The following is a 19048-nucleotide window of genomic DNA, read 5'->3' on the forward strand; positions in this document are numbered from 1 at the left end:
TGTTTTAAAAATGTTTTCAAAATGTTTATCCAATTTCAATCTGCCAGAAGAACTTAATAAAGACAACATTACTGTATGTATTAGTCACGATTATTTTTATTTTTGTATTTTTTGGTTCCTGAGAAAATAAAATTAATATTTATTCACATTACTGCAAATCATAATCATTGACAACAACCACAACAAAATAAGCCTCAAAGGTTGGGGGGGGGGGGGGGCTGAGTCATGTGCATTAATCAGCTACTGAAGCTCCCATGTCTACAAGGATTAGAGTACACGCAGGCAGTGTGAGGTTTGGACAGATTAAGAACAAAATGACTAACTAACTAACATCAGAAAATGTATGAAACTGTTGCGAGAGGGGGGGGGGTTGCGAGAGGGGGAGCTGCCATCTCTGAGTATATATATATATATATATAATATATATACAGTATATAATATATATATAATATATAATATAATGTGTATATATAATATAATGTATATATAATATAATATATATATAATATATCTACAGTTTAATATAATGTATATATAATATAATATATATATAATATATCTACAGTTTAATATAATATATATATATATATATATATATATATATATATATGTATATATATATATATATATATATATATATATATATATATATATAATATAATATAATACAGTATACTGTATATATAATAAACAGATGCCAGCTCTAATTACTGTATGTCACCAAATTTTGCCTATCAATACATGGAGAACGAATTGACCTGCAGCTATACAGTTCTTTAGGTAATTGCACACATGAAACTAAAACTATTGAAGTAAAAAATTAAATTAAAAAAAAAAACTGAACTGCAGCTTTAAGTACACAATGATTAACTAACTAACATCAGAAAGGGGGCGGGGGGGTTGGGCGGTCACCTCAAGCTCCTATCTGTAAGAGAATTACACGCAGGCGCAGTGGCTAATTTACTAACTTTGGGAAATTTAAGTTGATAGGGGACACTGTGCAGTAAGAAGCAAGCTGCCATCTCTGAGAGGATTAGAGTACAAGATTCATAACATTAACGACTTACTGTACGTGGATGTTCAAAGCTAAATACATACTTTAATTTCAAAAGGCAGTTCATCATAATAATACACCCCCAAATACTGTATGTAAAAAGCACAAAAATCAACCATGTGCAGTCAAAGTGTCGCCAAAAAAATGGTTTGGTTTGTGAAATTTTTTTTACATACAGTACTGTACAGCAGCACAGCACTGCTAAATGCATACAGTACTTTAAATATGCCAATTTACAATTACTGCGCGCGCACGCACAGACTGTGTACTGACGCGGGCTGAACCGCGAAGGTATTAGACTTCCAAGACAACAGCTCGCAAACGCCCCCCTGAGATTTTACACGGCATTGCAGTATTGCAGCCAGCGAGAATAAAATGCTAATATCACAAGCGCGAAAATACCGCAGTTCACTCCGGGCGAAAACGACATAAAACCGCACCTAACCGGGATAATCTGAAAGCCGTGGGTCTAGCCACCTTAGACTTAGCTCGGCCGCCACTGTAAACCCTGTTCGTGTGTATTAATAGAGTAAAGGGAGGTCACATCTAATGTGACCCACCTGTATCCACATTTCCAATCCAAATCTTGTATGGACCTAATCAAGTCCTAGGTGTCCTTAATAAAGGAAGGTAATTGATACACCAATGGTTGAAGGAACCCATCTACATACCTTGATAACCCATCTCTCAAAGATCCAATACTCGCCACAATGGGTCATGTAGCAGTGCTGAGCAGGGTCCCTGGGTCATGTAGCGGTGCTGAGCAGGGTCACTGGGTCATGTAGCGGTGCTGAGCAGGGTCACTGGGTCATGTAGCGGTGCTGAGCAGGGTCCCTGGGTCATGTAGCGGTGCTGAGCAGGGTCACTGGTCATGTGGCTGTGCTGTGCAGGGTCAGGGTCACTGGGTCATGTAGCGGTGCTGAGCAGGGTCACTGGTCATGTGTCAGCGTTGTGCAGGGTCAGGGTCACTGGGTCATGTAGCGGCGCTGAGCAGGGTCACAGGTTTGGGGCGAATTGCAAACCAATCCCAGGAAGGTTTGGGGCTTATGTTTAAATTAAAGGCTGCGGCCATTTGATCAAACTTAAGGTGTCTGTGTTTATTGGGGTGCAGCGGGACACAGAAGGGCCAAGAAAGGGGGTACATGGGCCATGCAGCGCTGTAACGTGCGGGGTACATTGCTGGTGCTATATAAATAAAAGCATACATACATATGTGTTTATTCTAAAATGTATGTGTAGGGTATCTGTGTGTCTGTGTGTGTGTGTGTGTGTCTTTGTGCGTCTGTGTGTGTGCATTATTATGTGGGTGTGTGTGTATTATTATGTGTTTGTGTGTATTATGTTTGTGTGTGTGGGTGTGCATTATTGTGTGTGTGTGTGTGTGTGTGTGTGTGTGTGTGTGTGTGTGTGTGTGTGTGTGTGTGTGTGTGTGTGTGTGTGTGTGTGTGTGTGTGTGTGTGTGTGTGTGTGTGTGTGTGTGTGCATTGTCATGTATGTGTACTTTTACTGAGGTAGGAGAATACACAAACTGATGCTGAAATGCTGTTTTATTGCAAAGTAAAAGGGAAAAGCAGCGTACAAATGATCTTTGTGATTATACGGTTACAGACAGAGGAAGAAACCCTTCTCAGCACTGACAGTGTGACACAGACACAGATATTAGGTATACTGTCAGCACACGCACGGTTATTAGTAGCATGTTCTTCTCATGTGTGTGTGACACATGCTGAGTCTCACTCACTAAAGCACACACTCACATTAGTGCATGGTAGTACTAGTCACGTCAGTGACACTAGCGTGTGCTAAATCTCTGGCGTGGATTAGTGAGGGAGACCCTTTTATCTTCATGTTACAGTCTGTCTTATTGTAACAGTGATCTCTCATTTCTATCTTATTATTTCATGGAGAAAGCAGGAAATCAGGAGATTTAGGAACCCCCATAAAAGCAGCGTGACATTTACATTGTCCTTATACAGAGAGCGCAGTGTTACAGGGTATTGTCCTTATACAAAGAGCGCAGTGTTACAGGGCATTGTCCTTATACAGAGAGCGCAGTGTTACAGGACATTGTCCTTATACAGAGAGCGCTGTGTTACAGGACATTGTCCTTATACAGAGAGCGCAGTGTTACAGGACATTGTCCCTATACAGAGAGCGCAGTGTTACAGGGCATTGTCCTTATACAGAGAGCACAGTGTTACAGGGCATTGTACTTATACAGAGAGCACAGTGTTACAGGACATTGTCCTTATACAGAGAGCGCTGTGTTACAGGACATTGTCCTTATACAGAGAGCGCAGTGTTACAGGACATTGTCCCTATACAGAGAGCGCAGTGTTACAGGGCATTGTCCTTATACAGAGAGCACAGTGTTACAGGGCATTGTACTTATACAGAGAGCACAGTGTTACAGGGCATTGTCCTTATACAGAGAGAGCAGTGTTACAGGACACTGCAAAGCTCACGTGTAAGGAGCAGAATCACTGGGGGATTTATTAACCACAAATTCTACGCCCGAGAACATAAATGCAATTATTCACTGCCTCCCTGGTCTCTATCTGCCTGCGTCTCTCGTCTCCTGGATCTGACTCTCTGCTCTCTATATTTTCTGCCCGTGTCTCCCGTAGCCAGTCCCATGGATTAGCACCATCTGACTCTCTGGGCTTTTTAAAATGATGTATCTCCCGTCTGAGAAGAGATTGTGCTTCTTCCAGGAGACCCGCCAGTCTCTCCATGCGATTTCCCTGCTCATTCTCCTCTCTCTTGGTCTCCAACATCTGATCTTCTTCACTAGACAAGAAGACAACAAACTGATGTCAGGAAATGTCCCCCGGGGAGTCAGGGGGCAAATATTTCCCACAGATTTAACCCATTCACCGCCACAGGGGCAAGAAAAGATTTGCAGAGCATTGTAATACGCAGAGAGAGATATGACACGCAGAGAGAGATATGACACGCAGAGAGAGAGACGACACGCAGAGAGAGAGAGACGACACGCAGAGAGAGAGACGACACGCAGAGAGAGAGACGACACGCAGAGAGAGAGAGACGACACGCAGAGAGAGAGAGACGACACGCAGAGAGAGAGACGACACACAGAGAGAGAGACGACACGCAGAGAGAGAGAGACGACACGCAGAGAGAGAGAGACGACACGCAGAGAGAGAGAGACGACACGCAGAGAGAGATACGACACGCAGAGAGCGATACGACACGCAGAGAGAGATACGACACGCAGAGAGAGATATGACACGCAGAGAGAGATATGACACGCAGAAAGATACTAAAGTAAAGAATTGTAGAGAATTATAACATGCTGAGAAATGTAATAGCAAGCAGAAATATAACAACAACATGGAGATATACAATAACATGCAGATATATAATAACATGCAGATATATAATAACACGCAGAGATATAATAACACACAGAGAGGTATAATAACATGCAGATATATAACAAGCAGAGATATAATAACACGCAGAGATATAATAACACGCAGAGATATAATAACACGCAGAGATATAATAACACGCAGAGATATAATAACATGGAGAGATATACAATAACAAGCAGAGGGATATAATAACACACAGAGAGATATAATAACAGGCAGAGAGATATAATAACATGCAGAGATATATAATAATATGCAGAGATATAATAAGAAGCAGAGATATAATAACATGGAGAGAGATATAATAACATGGAGAGAGATATAATAACATGAAGAGAGATATAATAACACATAGAGATATAATAACACACAGTGAGATATAATAACACACAGAGAGATATAATAATATGCAGAGAGATATAATAACATGCAGAGATATATAATAACATGCAGAGAGATAATAACAAGCAGAGGTATATAATAACAAGCAGAGAGATATAATAACAAGCGGAGATATAATAACATGCAGAGAGATATAATAACACACAGAGAGATATAATAACATGCAGAGATATAATAACACACAGAGATATAATAAGACACAGAGATATAATAACATGCAGAGATATAATAACAAACAGAGATATAATAACAAGCAGAGATATAATAACAAGCAGAGATATAATAACACGCATAGAGATATAATAACACGCAGAGAGATATAATAACAAGCAGAGATATAATAACACACAGAGAGATATAGTAACAAGCAGAGAGATATAGTAAGAAGCAGAGAAATATAATAACAAGCAGAGAGATAATAACACGCAGAGAGATATAATAACACGCAGAGAGATATAATAACAAGCAGAGATATAACAGGCAGAGAGATATAATAACATGCAGAGAGATATAATAACAAGCAGAGATATAATAACAAGCAGAGATATAGTAACACGCAGAGAGATATAGTAACAAGCAGAGCGATATAGTAACAAGCAGAGAAATATAATAACAAGCAGAGAGATATAATAACATGCTGAGAGATATAATAACATGCAGAGAGATATAATAACAAGCAGAGAGATATAATAACAAGCAGACATATAATAACACGCAGAGAGATATAATAACACGCAGAGAGATATAATAACACACAGAGAGATATAATAACACGTAGAGAGATATAATAACAAGCAGAGATATAATAACACACAGAGAGATATAATAACACGCAGAGAGATATAATAACACGCAGAGATATAATTACATGCAGAGCCTCTGAGGGGTGCTTGGTAGGTTGCTTGACAAAGAATGTAGATAAAGAAAAGGTCACCAGGAACTTTTAACTGTTTATTACAATATAACCTGTAGCAACAACAGGACCGGTTTTTAGTACCTTGAGACTGGACTCCATTTCCCTCATACTATGAGACTTGTAGTGACTCACTCATAATTAGAGCCTCTTGCCCTGCCCAGGACAGATCAGGGAACTACCCTCTGAAACTCCTAGCAGCCCTTTCCAGGACTTCTTCTTAAAGCCCCGCGATAGGGAACTACTCTCTACTTTAGAGTGTCTTGGATCCCTGGTCCCTAAGGGCCCCCCTAACACTTGCCCTATAAAAGGTGTCCTCCTTACAGGCTAGGGGAGCCTGGAGACCCCCCTCTGTTACTTCCTCGGTTCCTCCTGGTGTTATTGGGCAATCCTGGAGACCACCTGATGTTTTAGGGATCTCCTGGGGTCAAACAGAATGGCGGATCCAACCCAGGGTATAAAAAGGTTGGGAACTACAACTGTAACTGGGCAAATTAAAGGTGGGCTTAGCTACAGGCGGCCATCCCCACAGGGGATATAAAAAAGGAAACTTTTGCCCCCAGCTATGCCAATCTATTGATGGCCATGAGGGAAGATCAGTATATATGGTCTTGGATAGGTCTGGGGGCAAATTTGGTCTCATGGCGAAGGTTCATTGATGATATTGTCTTTGTTTGGAAGGGTACATTGGAGGATCTGGATACATTTCTTTTGTATCTGAACAATAACGAGTTAAATCTCAGATTCACCTCCATTGTAAGTAAAACCACTGTAAACTTCCTGGACTTAACAATTTATATAGAAAACAATGTTATTAAAACAAAAAATTTCTTCAAAGATGTGGATGCAAATAATTACATCCTGCAGTCCAGTTGCCATCTTAATAAATGGATTAACAACATTCCATATGGCCAATACTGTAGACTTAAACGAAATTGCACTGATAACAAAGTGTATGAAGAACAATCAACTACACTGTCCAGGAAGTTTGCAGAACGGAACTACAGGCCAAATGTCATCCAAAAAGCATTGGATAAAACAAGACAAATATCCAGAGAGTCTATGTTGATCCCCAGAGAAAAAAGTGGGGAAGATGATAAGCTAAGGGTACCCTTTATTACTCAGTATAATAGGGATGCACACAAAATAAATGATATATTGAACAGCCACTGGTCTATATTGAGAAATGATCCCATTATAGGAACTGCACTGCCCAATAAGGTTCAAATGGTATATAGAAAAGCACCGAATGTAAAGAAATTTGTAGCACCTAGTGCTTTGAGGAGTCCTACTGTAAATAAAAACCCAACGTGGTTAGAACCACCGAAAGGGTTCTTTGATTGCAAATTCTGCACTGCTTGCCATTACAGTTGCAAGAATACTAATACCTTTGAAACTAACATCACAAAAAAGGTATATAGTATAAAACAACATTTAAACTGTAGGTCCAATTTCGTTATTTATCTGATTGAATGTGACTGTGGTCTACAGTATATAGGGAAAACTATAAGACCCCTAAAAACACGCATTTTGGAACACATAGGAAATATTAAACGAAAAATGACCACACATAGTGTTCCAAACCACTTCTTGATGGTACATAATGCGGACCTCAAGGGGTTAAAATTTAAAGCAATCGAACAAGTTATGCCCCATTGGAGAGGAGGAAACAGAAATAATGCATTGATTAAAAGGGAATCCTTCTGGATGTTCGAACTAAAAACTATATCTCCATCTGGTTTGAATTTAGAATTTGATCTTAAACCTTTCCTGTGATTTTATAATGCACTAACATTTTATCTTTTTATTTTTTAGAAATATGCCTCTTGCCCAGCACTTTCCACATATATACCTCCAATTTAGAGATAATTTCTTTGTAATACCTGTTTTTAACCATTTTAAAGTGTTTTTAGGCAGTGTATTTTATATTCAAAGTCCATATATTTTTTATTGTTAAAATTTGCACTGAAGATTAAATAGTATATATATATTTTTAACAAATATATTTTTAACAAACCTGATGTATTTTAAAACGATTGTATAAATGATTTGTATTTTTAAGAATTGTATACTAAAATGTTATTTGCGCAATATATATGAGTTAACTTATAAATTTCATATGTGTGCAATAAAGAGATAGCATTTTGTATAGCTCATTATAGCCACAGATGCATACTATGAGTTAAAGTAGTATCAGGTGTTTTTTTGACTAATGAGACCCAGAATTAGGGTATATACACCGCCCCTATCCACTGAAACGTCACTCCTGATGAAACCTATGTGGTGAAACGCGTAGAGTGATGTTTTTCTCCAGCGCCGGCCGAAACCCCAGGAAGTGGACGTAGCAGATGACATCACTTCCGGTTGAGTGGAACGCACCGCTGGAACGCACGCCACGAGAGAGGGGAAGAGGAGACATCATCCATCTGGCCAGCAAGATCCAGAGAGATCTAAATGCTTGTTTTTAACTGATACCATGTGAGTGTACCTCCCTTTTTCACTTATCAATTATAAATTGTACAGACGGTCTGCACTATGTCCAGTTGTATCTTTTATTAAGGTCCTTGGGAGTCTACATATCTGGGGGAACATTGAGTTCTGCATCTCCTGTCCACCGAGTGAGCAGCATCCTAAAAGATACCTTTATGTGCCTTATACTCTCTCACGTTTGTGAGTATTAACTATTGAGCCAAGATATTACATCCAGATCTTAATTTTAACAATATTGCACTAACACGACTTGTATTTCTTTTCACATATTGCGCTTCCCGGACACTTCTTCATCCCCACAGGGGGACTCATCTGGAAATTTCCAGAAGTAGCTAGTGGCGAGCCACCTGCATAACTAATACAGCATATGTTCAAGAAATGGTTACACTGGGTCCTGCAAAGGAAGTAACCCTTTAAGTGCCTGCAGGTATCAGGACTCACTATGAAACTTAGCAAGGGTGCTACATATAATAACACACAGATATATATCATACACAGAGATATAATAACATGAAGCGAGATATAATAACACGCAGAGAGATATAATAACATGCAGAGAGATATAATAACACACAGAGAGGTATAATAACACGCAGAGATATATAATAACAGGCAGAGATATAATAACACGCAGAGATATATAATAACACAAAGAGATATAATAACATGAAGTGAGATATAATAACACGCAGAGAGATATAATAACACGCAGAGAGATATAATAACACGTTAGACAGGCTGCTTATGGAACAAGCACATGAGGGTTCATATCAGTGACAAGGTTAATATCAGATACGCATCACATGAAGGATCCCCAGCTACAACCCTACACACAGCACCAATAAATCTCTATTCCTTTCTCTGTCCCACAAACTCCATTTCTTACGTCTCATATTTGGCCGATTCCACCAATGTGACGATGGAGATTATCCCCAGGAGAAGCGCGAGCAGCAGAGGTCTCTGGGAGAGAAGCATCTTTACATATCTGTTAGAGAATGTTACAGGTTATCACAGGTGTAATAATACGCTCAGCACGGGACAGATCAGACATATCTGGGGGGGGCTGCACCCCGGGGATACAGTGTTACTTACAGTATAGTATCTAGTTATTACACGTGAGGAGTATTAGGGGGGTTTGTATTGCAGAGAATATTTATAGACATTACATAGAAAAAAGATCAATGTAGTAAAATTACAGTTAATATAAAACATTAGCAATAATTGTACTTACAGCTGGATGGAGATGGAGTTGGGATGTTTCACCTGTGAGTATCACCTGGTCTGTGTTACTATGGAGGGTGAGGTGAGTGTTATATACAGAACCTGATGGGAATATGTCACTATAGAATCAGCAGACTCTGTTTGCGAAAGAAATCACATTATTTTATGGGTAAATATTTAATTTATCTGGCAGAACATTTCATGTCACATTGTTGGAAACTAACAAATAGCAGAGTTTACTGACTGCCTCGTGTGATAAAAAAGGTGGGAAATCTATCTTTAATTTACAGCAAATTGTGTGTTAAATCTTTTTCAGCCCAAATAACACCCAGGTGTGTGTGCAGCAGGGAGACGTTTGGCACAGGTGTGTGTGCAGCAGGGAGACGTATGACACAGGTGTGTGTATGCAGCAGGTTGACGTATGACACAGGTGTGTGTGCAGCAGGGAGACGTATGACACAGGTGTGTGCAGCAGGGAGAAGTATGACACAGGTGTGTATGCAGCAGGGAGACGTATGACACAGGTATGTGTGCAGCAGGGAGACGTATGACACAGGTGTGTGTGCAGCAGGGAGACGTATGACACAGGTGTGTGTGCAGCAGGGAGACGTATGACACAGGTGTGTGCAGCAGGGAGACGTATGACACAGGTGTGTATGCAGCAGGGAGACGTATGGCACAGGTGTGTGTGCAGCAGGGAGACGTATGACACAGGTGTGTGTGCAGCAGGTAGATGTATGACACAGGTGTGTGTGCAGCCGGGAGATGTATGACACAGGTGTGTGTGCAGCAGGGAGACGTATGACACAGGTGTGTGCAGCACGGAGACGTATGACACAGGTGTGTGCAGCAGGGAGACGTATGACACAGGTGTGTGCAGCAGGGAGACGTATGACATAGGTGTGTATGCAGCAGGGAGACGTATGACATAGGTGTGTATGCAGCAGGGAGACGTATGACATAGGTGTGTATGCAGCAGGGAGACGTATGATACAGGTGTGTGTGCAGCAGGGAGACGTATGACACAGGTGTGTGTTCAGCAGGGAGATGTATGACACAGGTGTGTGTGAAGCCGGGAGACGTATGACACAGGTGTGTGTGAGCAGCAGGGAGACGTATGACACAGGGTTTGGGAAACAAGTTTATGGCTGAATAGTGTGAGATCTGGATGCTGCTGACATGACTCGCTCCTCTATAGGGATTCTGGGAGGAGGTTGCAGAGGTCTAATCACTGTGCACTGCGGGGGGATGCAGCCAGCACAGATTACTAATACAGGGAGAAGGAGCGCAGAGTACAGCAGGTAGGGAGGTGAGGAGAGAATAGGTGACTCCAGGACAGGATTATGGGTCACACTTAATATTCAATGCTATTCCGTAAGGATCCTTCCAGCACAGGAAGACATAGTGCCGCTCGTTCAGCTGAATGGGTTGTAACGTTTCTTCCAGGGCGGGAAGGTGATTTGAGTCATAGCACCATATAGTAATAAGCCCTTACAGTCTTGGGGTCGGTATAAGGGGACACATGTTCGGTCAGTTTATTTATACCAGTGTGTATAGCAAGAAACACCAGTGACAGTGGGGTTATGTGTAACACGCAGAGCAGTATGTGACTCTAACCCACAGAGCAGTGTGTATGTGTAACACACAGAGCAGTGTGTATGTGTAACACACAGAGCTGTGTGTATGTGTAACACGCAGAGCAGTGTGTATGTGTAACACACAGAGCAGTATGTAACTCTAACACGCAGAGCAGTGTGTATGTGTAACACGCAGAGCAGTATGTAACTCTAACACGCAGAGCAGTGTGTATGTGTAACACGCAGAGCAGTGTGTATGTGTAACACGCAGAGCAGTGTGTATGTGTGACACGCAGAGCAGTGTGTATGTGTGACACGCAGAGCAGTGTGTATGTGTAACACGCAGAGCAGTGTGTATGTGTAACACGCAGAGCAGTGTGTATGTGTAACACGCAGAGCAGTGTGTATGTGTAACACGCAGAGCAGTGTGTATGTGTAACACGCAGAGCAGTGTGTGTGTAACACGCAGAGCAGTGTGTGTGTAACACACAGAGCAGTGTGTGTGTGTGTAACACGCAGAGCAGTGTGTGTGTAACACGCAGAGCAGTGTGTGTGTGTAACACGCAGAGCAGTGTGTGTGTGTGTAACACGCAGAGCAGTGTGTGTGTGTAACACGCAGAGCAGTGTGTGTGTGTAACACACAGAGCAGTGTGTGTGTGTGTGTAACACGCAGAGCAGTGTGTGTGTGTAACACGCAGAGCACTGTGTATGTGTAACACGCAGAGCAGTGTGTCTGTGTAACACGCAGAGCAGTTTGTATGTGTAACACGCAGAGCACTGTGTATGTGTAACACGCAGAGCAGAGTGTATGTGTAACACACAGAGCAGTGTGTATGTGTAACACGCAGAGCAGTGTGTATGTGTAACACGCAGAGCAGTGTGTATGTGTAACACGCAGAGCAGTGTGCATGTGTAACACGCAGAGCAGTGTGCATGTGTAACACGCAGAGCAGTGTGTATGTGTAACACGAAGAGCAGAGTGTATGTGTAACACGCAGAGAGTATGTGTAACACGCATAGTAGTGTGTGTAACACGCAGAGCAGTGTATCTGTAACACACATACACACTGCTTTGCAACATGCAGAACAATGTGTATGTGTAACACGCAGAGCAGTGTGTATGTGTAATACGCAGAGCAGAGTGTATGTGTAACATACAGAGCAGTGTGTATGTGTAACACACAGAGCAGAATGTATGTGTAACACGCAGAGCAGAATGTATGTGTAACACGCAGAGCAGTGTGTATGTGTAATACGCAGAGCAGAGTGTATGTGTAATACGCAGAGCAGTGTGTATGTGTAACATGCAGAACAGAGTATATGTGTAACACGCAGAGCAGAGTGTATGAGTAACACGCAGAACAATGGTTATGTGTAACACGCCGGTTAGTATGTATGTGTAACATGCAGAGCAATGTGTGTATGTAACATGCAGAGGAGTGTGTATTTGCAACACGCAGAAAAGTGTGTATGTAACATGCAGAGCAGTGTATCTGTAACACGCATAGCAGTGTGTATGTGTCCGAAATTGAAAGTATTAGCCGACTAAAAGTGTGAAGTGGGGAGGGGCAATTCAAGTGTCCCCCATCTCAGCAAATGGTCCAGATGTGCGGCCAGCTCAGACAAAATGTCGCCAGGTAAGGGGGCTTGGTCTGGTATGCTAAGCGGCGAAGGTGCGAGGTGCGCGTATGCCCTGAGCAAACTAAGAAGCCCTCTGCCAGGTTTTGCCAAGTATGGGCAACGGTGGGATAGGTGGAAATATTATTCCCACGAATGAGATAGGCTGCAGAGGTTACAGATGGGCTTGCAGCCGAACGGGAGTCAGATTCATCCGATTCCTCTAACCTGGATTTAAACTTTGCAACATCGTAACCCAAGTCAAGAGTTCATAAAAACTAAGGAATCCAGAACCAATTCTATGGCGATAGAACGAAGAAAGCAGCTGCGGGGGAAACACAAGGCCTTTTTTAAAAGTACATGTTTGATGAACTGTCTGTGTCCTGCATGCTGAAAAGTAGCTGTCTTGTTTTTCTATGCTGAAGAGAAGCTATTTTGTTTTTTTGTATGCTGACAAGAAGCTGTTTATTTTTGTGTGCTGTAGATTTTAAGGCTCAATAAATAAGCCTTATCAGGAAAACCCGCGTGTGGTTGCATGTACCCTGCAATATATGGTGTCAGAAGTGCCGGGATGTTGAGAGGCCCCTGCAGATTAAGGGCCACACACACAAAAATGGAATTTTTTTAAAAAGAGTTTCTGTGCGAGCAGACCCAACTACAGGCAGAGAGAGATGAAAGACTATTGCAGCAGCAAACCCAGCTCCTAACCCAGCAGCAGGTAGCACAGGATGAGCGGATGGCCAGGCTGCTGACCCAATTCCAGGGTTCTGCCAGTCCAGACCTTAAGAACAAACCCCCGGTCCTCCTGAGGAACATGGCTCCGAACGAGGATCCAGAGGCTTTTTTTACTGATGTTGGGTTGCCGAAGCTCAGGGCTGGGCTGCAGACCGCTGGGCAATCGCTGTGGCCCCGCTCCTCATTGGAGAAGCCCAGGCCGCATATCAGGGCCTCCCAGCGGACCAGGCAGTGGATTACAAACAAGTAAAAGCCGCTATACTGGATCGCTTAGGTTTGACCCCAGAGACCTACCGGCAGCAGTTCCGGAACATGAAGTACACCTCTAAGATGAGACCCCGGGTCCTAGCTCAGCGGTTATTGGACTTGTGTAACCGCTGGATACAACCTGAGCAGCACACTAAGGAGACTGTTCTTGAACAAGTTGTGTTGGAACAATTCCTACAAGTAATAACCCCTTCCGCACGCTCTTGGGTAAAACGCCATGCTGCTGATACCCTAGCGTTGGCGGTCTGACTCGTGGAGAACTTACTTGGGGCCGAGGATCAGGCGAGTGTCTTGGACCCGACGGATCCGGCTTTACTGGCGCTTGCGGATGCTCAAAGAAGGAGACCGGACCAACGGGGAAACTACGGCCCCTCCATACGCAACCGCCAAGTGCCACAAAAGGAGCAGTCCTTCCAACAAGGGAGAGGTCCAAACGCCGGGCACCGCCGAGACCCTCATCCACTTCCTGATGTTGTCTTGTCGCCACATGAGAAGAATTTCAGAGGACGTCGCCCACAGGACCCACCAGATGCCTGGTCTCCAGTATCCAGTCCAGCGGAGCGCTATCCGCGGCATCCCTCTGCGAGGGAACCCTCTCTATGTTCCGCCTGCGGAGAACAAGGCCACCGGCATGTGGACTGTCCACAGGTGGATTGTTCCTTCAGCAGGACCATCGCCTTGGCCTTCACTATTGTATTGTATGTCTTTATTTATATAGCGCCAAAAGTGTACTCAGCGCTTCACAAAGAATACAGTACAGGGAATTATAATTATACAATAAGTGCAGCAAAATCAGACAATAGGAAAGGAAATCCCTGCGCCGAAGAGCTTACACTCTAAGAGGTTTAATGGGAAACTTACAGAGACAGCAGGTGAGGGAGTAAGTGCTGTAGATGGCAGTTCTTGGTCACAATGGGTGGTAGGAGTGACTGAGTGTGGGATCTTAGCCATGAGGGCAGGCTATTGGGATGCTTGATTTGTGGGGTAAAATGTAAGGAAGGTCAGTGTTAAATGAAAAGGTTAACACCATTTACAGGGGAAGAGGTGGCAGGGAGGCATGAGTGAGATCAGGTGTGTATGTCTGGCTTCAGGCTTAGGGAAGATCCCCAGCAGCAGGAAGGAGTAGATAGAGGGTGTGAATAGAGGATTTGGGTGGGTGTTTTTTATTGAGGGGTAAAGAAGTTGTTGGGCGAGAGGTGTATAAATAATGGTGCCGTGGGGAGTGGGGATGTTGTAGAGAACAGAAATGCTCACAAAGGAGTGAGGAAACAGTAAACAGAAAAAGAAATAGGGAGGGCATAGTGAGATGCAGAGAGTTCTAAGGTACTGGAGGATAAAAGTGTACAAATAAATCACAGATGTTAAAAGTTAATATCTCACAGTGGCAACGTTGTAATGCAGAGTCGAGATCTTCACTGGAGAAAATTACAAGCCCTGGCTACTTCCAGCCCAGATTGGGGGTAAAAACGTCCAGGCCCTTGTAGATCCAGGCTCTGGGAAAACTTTGGTCTTCCAGGAACTGTTACCGCCTAACGTGTGTTCCTTTGACAGCCCATGGAGTATAGAATGTATACACAGCGATGTAAAACGGTATCCGACGGCCAAAATCCGGCTACAGGTAAAAGGTCAGTAGGCCTACCTCGAAGTAGGAGTCGCTCCTTGACTACCCGCCCCCGTTGTGCTCGGTCGGGACTGGCCTTTCTTTTCAGACCTAATGGCTCCAGTCTCTCACGAGGAGCCATATTCTATGGCTCAGGAGAACCCTGATAAACTGATCCCCTTCTTGGCAGACTTTTCCCCAGTAGACACCGGGTTCCAAAAACTCGAAAGCAGAGATTGTCACGGTAACTTATGACAGGTTGTAATTTACACCAAAAATATAACTGGGTTGAACTGGACGAGGCTTAGATATGATAAAATATAATTTATTCCGTGAAAAAGGTGAACACAACAGATTATACAAGTAACAGGCAAAATATGGACACTTACTTAATGGTTAGGACAAGAAAGCCATCAGGATACAGGATGGGCGATTTCTTCCATAATTCAGTTTCAGATGAAGACATCACAGCAATACATGCAGGTCATGAAGAACACATGAAGACATGCAGACACATGAAGACATTTGAGTAAGGGGTGACTTGGACTTATATACCATTCCAACCCTTCTCTTACACTCAAGGCGCCGAGCTGTCTAGCACAAATCTCTTTGAAGCAGATTTTGGCTTCCATGGTAAGTGTGAAGTATCACACTTAAAAACACTCAGTCCCTTTGTTCTTGCCCCCAGCATAAACAATTAGGGCAGTTACCTTGTTGATCTCCGGGCTATGTTAATTCTTGCAGGAAGCTCTTCCAGCCTATTAACATAACAGATGGAGTCTGCAGTTTCCAGAGCAGACCCAAAACCCCATATACATTTTAATACCTACATATATTAAAATACCCAGTTCTGGTAGGTCCAGCGGGTTCAAACTTTTCAGACCTTAATGCCGGAAGTGGTACACTATAGGGTCCAAATTTTAGCCTGCTAGGACCGATGGAACCGGAGTTATACAAATATCACATAAACCGTTTTATATTTTATTATAAAAATCTCCGCTAAAAAGAAATCTCAGCGTTTCACTAAATCCCCATTGAGAACAACGGGCTCCGCCGCCATGGGTTTCAATGGAGCAACTCCGCCGTTGTAGTCAATGGAGTTTCCTGCCATAGACTTTCAATGGGGAACCGCCGCCATTGAAGTCTATGAGAAAATTCACAAATCTTTACATTCGTCCACACTCCGTGTGGATGGTCTAAGGGGGCTGGGAAGGGGCATGCATTAAAGCCGGAACCTTGGCTACATGCCACCCAAATTCCATCCCTCTGGTCATTCCAGAACCGGAGATATGGACTTACACATTTCAACATTTTCCACTTAGTCGTTTTTCCGCCACGCGGCTTTTCTCCATTGGAATCAATGGCCGGCGCCGCCATTGACAATGCATGGCGCCCGCCGCCATTAGATTCAATGGTGCGACCGTCCTTCTCCGCTCGACCCCTTAAGGGGGTCCCTCATTCCTGGACCCGGTGTGGATCGTGTGTGGGGGTTCCTAAGGGTTAGGGACAAAAATAATTTTATTCCCAGGTGCCCTAGAACCCGAGATTCCCACACCAATTGTCGTTGAACTTGACCAAAGTGATTAAACTCTTTAATAGACATTGTATCCACTTTTGCGGTCTGCGGTTTGGATTGCTGCCAACCTGTTCCTCGAGGCCGGCGTTGAGGAATCTCCATTGAAGTCAATGGCCCCATTGACTTACAATGGGAAACCGCCGCTCCTCTTCTCGGACGCCACCTGCTGGTCGTCGCTGGAAAACAGGCCAAAAACCGCTACTTCTGCCATTAGAATGCATGGAGGCTCAATGGCGACCTATGGACGGCTGCAAAATGGAGCCTGAAAAGGCGGGAAAATTGCACAAAGGGCTATAACCACTGTTTTAACATTAACCCCTTCCCTCCCGCATCAACCCTAGAGTATGTGTGGGTGCAAACACCAGGATAACACAATACATTTACACAGGGGAATAAACATTTGGATATTGAAGCAAGGCAAAACACATTACTGGACCTCAGTCCAGTTAACCCCTTGCTTCCCTGATGAGTAGAGGGTGGCCAAATGGGGGTGTAACCCCTTTAATCCCGGGCCAAATCCTCTCTATCGTCACAGAGATGCTCTGACAAACAGGACTGGTTACAGAAATTTGGGTCTCAAGGTGACTGTACTAGTAGCCAGAAGTCACAAGTGATGGCTGGGGATGGCCAGGAGGGGGATATGGGCCCTGGAGATTTACCAGACATATACCTCCCTGATTTTCACCAGAGGCAAAGGGAAGACCCAGTCCTTGCTAGACAATATGATAAAGTGGTAAAAATTGATGAGCAGATATTGAATTCACAGGGGGTGATAGTGTTCCCCCATTTTGAATTGTCAAATAATATCCTGTATAGGGTGAATAGGCAGACACAAACAGGCGAGGTCACCAGACAAATATTGGTTCCCAAGGCGTTTGTTAAATCTGTATTCACCCTAGCCCATACTGTCCCTTGGGGTGGTCACCTTGGTAGGGATAAAACCTTGGACTGTATTTCGTCCTGATTCTATTGGCCAGGGATGCATAGTAATATTGCTAAGTTATGTGCGGCATGTCCTGAGTGCCAGCTAACTTGTCCGAAGGGACAAAAACCAGGCCCCTTGGTTCCTCTACCCTTGGTGTCAGTTCCCTTTCAGAGGATTGGGGTAGACTTGGTAGGACCTCTAGAACCGTCTGCGAAAGGACACAGGTTTATTCTCGTAATAGTTGACTATGCAACAAGAAATCCTGAGGCATTCCCCCTGAGGACCGCAACGGCGAAGCAAGGAGCCAACAAGTTGTTGGAGCTGTTCTCACGGGTTGGACTTCCCCAGGTTATGTTGACAGACCAAGGTACAAATTTTATGGCTAAACTGATGCAGGATGTCTTAAAATTACTAGAGGTCAAGTCTGTTCGGACAATGGTCTACCATCCACAGACTGACGGATTGGTGGAAAGATTTAACCGAACTCTAAAAGGGATGCTGAGTAAATTTGTAGATTCAGAGAAGAGGGCCTGGGATGAACTTCTCCCATTTCTGCTGTTTGCAGTGCGGGAAGTTCCCCAGGCCTCCACGGGATTCTCTCCATTTGAACTGCTGTATGGCCGCCAACCCCGGGGTATCCTAGACCTCCTAAAGGAGTCCTGGGAGGAACAGCGGTCCCCTTCTAAGAATACCCTGCAATATGTATTGGACCTTAGGAAGCGCCTAGATGTGGTCGGCGATTTTGCTAGGGAGAATCTTAGATCAGCCCAGGACAGTCAGGAGAGACATTACAATGAAAATGCTCGTATGAGAGTGTTTCACCCGGGAGACCAGAAACAAAATCTTTAGAAACAGAGTCTTTAGGCACAATTTCCCAGAAGTGGGAGTTGTGCGTAAACAAAGCTGAAAACATTCTTTGGATAGGGGCGCCTCTCGCAACCCATGTATTTCCCCTCACCATAGAATTGGTTCTGGATTCCTTAGTTTTTATGAACTTTTGACTTGGGTTACGATGTTGCAAAGTTTAAAATCCAGGTTAGAGGAATCGGATGAATCTGACTCCCGTTCGGCTGCAAGCCCATCTGTAACCTCTGCATCCTATCTCATTCGTGGGAATAATATTTCCACCTGTCCCACCGTTGCCCATACTTGGCAAAACCTAGCAGAGGGCGTCTTAGTTTGATAAGGGCATACGCGAACCTCGCACCTTCGCTGCTTAGCATACCAGACCAAGCCCCCTTACCTGGCGACATTTTGTCTGAGCTGGCCGCAC

The 19048-nt window shown here is 43.6% G+C and overlaps 1 long non-coding RNA gene across 2 annotated transcripts in view; it reads right to left on the reverse strand.

Annotated features, from left to right (window-relative positions):
- Positions 1–2571: 2571 nt before the first annotated feature.
- The window catches only part of LOC142491223 (uncharacterized), a 162201-nt gene continuing 145724 nt past the window's right edge, over positions 2572–19048 (reverse strand). The window contains exons 1-3 of one of the 2 annotated variants that reach the window (XR_012800353.1): positions 9489–9551; positions 9144–9242; positions 2572–3844 (exon numbers count right to left, since the gene is read on the reverse strand). This is a non-coding gene — a long non-coding RNA (uncharacterized LOC142491223). Of the gene's footprint in view, positions 3845–9143; positions 9243–9488; positions 9552–19048 lie in introns of those variants that run through there. The other variant, XR_012800354.1, reaches the window with a different exon arrangement.

This window comes from Ascaphus truei, chromosome 3, assembly GCF_040206685.1.
Source record: "Ascaphus truei isolate aAscTru1 chromosome 3, aAscTru1.hap1, whole genome shotgun sequence".
Classification (NCBI taxonomy): domain Eukaryota; kingdom Metazoa; phylum Chordata; class Amphibia; order Anura; family Ascaphidae; genus Ascaphus; species Ascaphus truei.